Consider the following 3,946-nt stretch of genomic DNA (forward strand, 5'->3'; position numbering starts at 1 on the left):
GGCTCAGGTTATGATCTCACAGCTTATGAGTTCCAGTCCTGCGTCGGGCTCTGTGCTGACAGCTCAGACCCTGGAACCTGCTTCCGATTCTGTCTCCATATCTCTCTGCCCCTCCCCTGCTCACGTTCTGTCTCTCTCTCTCAAAATAAACAAACATTAAAAAATTTTTAATGAAATAAGAATGCTATTCGCTCTTTCAATTTGTATGTATTTTAATGGCTACTCAATTGTGAAATCATAAATATGTGTTAAGATATTTGGATCTAGGGGCGCCTGGGTGGCTCAGTCGGTTGAGCGCCAACTTCGGCTCAGGTCACGATCTCACGCTCCGTGAGTTCGAGCCCTGCATCGGGCCCCTGTGCTGACAGCTCAGAGCCCGGAGCCTGTTTCAGATTCTGTGTCTCCCTCTCTCTGACCCTCCCCCGTTCGTGCTCTGTCTCTCTCTGTCTCAAAAATAAATAAATGTTAAAAAAAAAATTAAAAGAAAAAAAAGATATTTGGATCTAACAACTTAACAAGTGGAATTACTAGGTATTTCCTTTGGTGTGAGTTGTCATGAAAAAATTACTGAGACTTGAAGACCACAGTTAATCAAGAAAGGTTGAGAACCTTGGTTTTGTCGATTGTAAACTGAGTCTAATAATAGGGTCTACTATGCAGGGTTGCTGTGAGATAAATAAATTAATATATGAACAATATTTAGAATAGTATCTGGCAAGCTGTGATAGTAGAAGTATTATCACCTCATTACCAGCACTTTTTGGGGTTTTTTTTTGTTTTTTTGTGGGTTTTTTTTTTGTTTTGTTTTTTTGCTTTTTAGTTCACATCTTTTCATTTACTCTCAGCACTTAAAAACAAGGAGGCTTGTGGGTGCCTGGGTGGCTTAGTTGGTTAAGCGTCTGCCTTCAGCTCAGGTCACAATCTGATGGCTCGTGAGTTTGAACCTCACGTTGGGCTCTGTGCTGACAGCTCAGAGCCTGGAACCTGCTGTAGATTCTGTGTCTCCCTCTCTTTCTGCCCCTCCCCCACTTGCGCGCGCTCTCTCTCTCTCTCTCAAAAGTAAAAATAAACACTTAAAAAAAACACGAAGGCTTAATAAAAACAGAGAAACTTTTTTCTGTACTCTCTCTCAAACACACAAGACATAATGAATAAGGCCCAATGGGTCCCTCATCTCCAAAAGTCTAGGATCACTCAGGCAGGTAGCCCTACACAAAGCACAATGATGAAGGGTATAACCAGGAGCCACAAGTATGTTTTTCTGTCACCTTTTCTTAGGTTATCAATGCATTCAAGAATCTCGTGATTTCTTTGCAATGATTCAAAATCCCTAGAATAACAAGAATGTGATCAATGTCCCAAGGTTCCACACCATGTCATGTTTTTGTTTTTTCAAGCTCAGAGCTTGCCAATGCAAGAACTTTGTCTCCAAAGCCAAGGTCTGTAGAGACTTTCTCAAACTGGCTGAGTGTAGCACCTGCATGTGCTGACAAGAAGCCTCATCATCTGCAGACAGCTTCTCCCTAAGTTTCCTGAGAGCTGCTAGTATCTCCACTTTGTCTTGAGTGTACAGGCCTCTTTCCAACTTTCCTGCCATGAGATCTCCATCCATCCCTGCTCACCTTGTCTGAAGGTGCCCTGGTTCGTTCGTTTTCTTTCTTTCTTTCTTTCTTTCTTTCTTTCTTTCTTTCTTTCTTTCTTTCTTTCTTTCTTTCTCTTTTAATGTTTATTTAATTTTTGAGAGAGAGGGAGACAGAGCAAGAGTTGGGGAGGGGCAGAGAGAGAGAGAGAGAGAGGGAGACACAGAATCTGAAGCGGGCTCCAGGCTCTGAGGCATCAGCACAGAGCCCGATGCAAGGCTCAAACCCATGAACTGCAAGATCATGACCTGAGCTGAAGTCAGACGCTTAACTGACTGAGTCACCCAGGTGCCCCTGTCCTGGTTGTTTCTTTGCAAATAATCTGATGACCTCCAAGGTTTTGTTTTGTTTTTTTTAATGTTTATTTATTTTTGAAAGAGAGAGTGTGAGCAAGCAGGGGAAGGGCAGAGAGAGAGGGGGACAGAGGATCTGAAGTGGGCTTTGCACTGACAGCAGAGAGCCTGATGCAGGGCTTGAACTTGAGAACTTTGAGATCGTGACCTGAGCCAAAGTCCTAGGCTTAACCAACTGAGCCACCCAGACACCCCTGAAAACCTCCAGAGTTTTAAAGGCCTGGCTGATAGCTGCCTTCCAGTTGCTCTCCACTTAGCAGTTGCTTTCCACTTAGCTCATCTATCACAAAGTCGTATTTTCAGACTTTTTAATTTTCTCCATTGAATCATTAAATTCACTTAGTTGTTCCAGAGTTTCCTCTTTGGTTTCTTCATATTCATCTCTATCACATTCCTCTTTGCATTCCTCCAGAGCTTGTAATTGCTGCATTAGTCTGTTCAACATTCTTCTTCCAATTTAGTTCTCTAAACGCTGCTTTAATTTACTTGTCTCTGTCTTTCCTCTGGCAGCCATTTTGATCTCTTGTCTCTTAGCACTTTGAACTCTGCACCGTGTTGACTGGTCCCAAAGTGCATAGACCCACAGCTGTTGAAGTTCCAACTGTTACAAGCTTGAGGAAAATGAAATTGTTCATCAGGACTACAAGAGGCTCAGAGTTCAAACCACTTGGATGTGCAGTTGGGTCCTCAGGCCCTCGGGTTCCCCTCTCCCCAGGACAGTTCTTTTCAATGATCTTTTTACTTATTTCTGTGTATAAAGGAAAGAAAAAAAAATCCAATTGCTTTTTTTAATAACTAGAAACAGAATTTGTCTCTGGTAATAACAGGGAGTTTTTAAAAATGCTATCAAAAACTCTTTTCCAACAGGTTTACAGCTTTTCAAAACAAAATATTTTTAGGGCACCTGGCTGGCTCAGTCATTAGAGCATGCAACTCTTGATCTTAGGGTTGTAAGTTTGAGCCCCACCTTGGATGTCGGTAGAGGCTACTTACAAAAAATAAAATCTAAAATAAAAAATGACCAAAATATTTTCTTAAAATTTTGTCCAAGGAAACATCTAATAAGATTTTTGACCTCCCACCACTCCCCTCTCCAAATTGATGGCTAAGGAGGCAGGCAGAATCAACTTGCTATGCCTTGATTACAGCTTTTGTCTTGCCGTAGCTTAGCAAACTCCTTGGAGCTGCTTTAATTACCATTTATTTTTAATTTTTATATAATCTCAACCTTACAGAAGAGTTGTAAAAATAGTAAAAAAAATCCCTGTAATCTTCACCAAGATTTCCCAAAATTCATATTTTACACTATAAATTTACTACTTTTCCCTCTGTAGTTAGTTAATATTTTGTGACAACATACTTTGTAACTATGTAAATATCCTGTTTCTCATCCAAATGTCACCCACTAGCTTAACCATCCTCTACCAATTCAACTATTACTATGATGGTTGCCAAATAGTGATTTTCTAATCCCATCATTCCTTCTACATTTATTAGCTACCATTCTTTTTTTTTTTTTTTTTTTTCAACGTTTATTTATTTTTGGGACAGAGAGAGACAGAGCATGAACGGGGGAGGGGCAGAGAGAGGGAGACACAGAGTCGGAAACAGGCTCCAGGCTCTGAGCCATCAGCCCAGAGCCCGACGCGGGGCTCGAACTCACGGACCGCGAGATCGTGACCTGGCTGAAGTCGGACGCTTAACCGACTGCGCCACCCAGGCGCCCCTATTAGCTACCATTCTACTGTAAGGACTCACTTTCCCTTCTCCCACATTTGTTATTTACTCTCTTATTTACTTACATGTTTTTATATTCTTATTTTAGTCCATAGGTGGTACTATATTACTATTATTTTTTATTTTTATGCTTAATTGTCCCAGATTTGGCTGGTTGGAGACTTTTCAGTATGGCTGTTTATCATTTGGACATGTCCCACCATTGTTTGAGTGCTT

The 3,946-nt window shown here is 41.2% G+C and overlaps 1 pseudogene; it reads right to left on the minus strand.

Moving 5' to 3' along the window:
- Nucleotides 1–1,350: 1,350 nt before the first annotated feature.
- On the minus strand, nt 1,351–2,507 carry LOC124512803 (protein LZIC-like; annotated as a pseudogene).
- Nucleotides 2,508–3,946: the final 1,439 nt, after the last annotated feature.

This window comes from Lynx rufus, unplaced genomic scaffold (assembly GCF_022079265.1).
Source record: "Lynx rufus isolate CCGP_SWC_20201006 ecotype Redwood Valley unplaced genomic scaffold, mLynRuf1.p SCAF_18, whole genome shotgun sequence".
Lineage (NCBI taxonomy): Eukaryota > Metazoa > Chordata > Mammalia > Carnivora > Felidae > Lynx > Lynx rufus.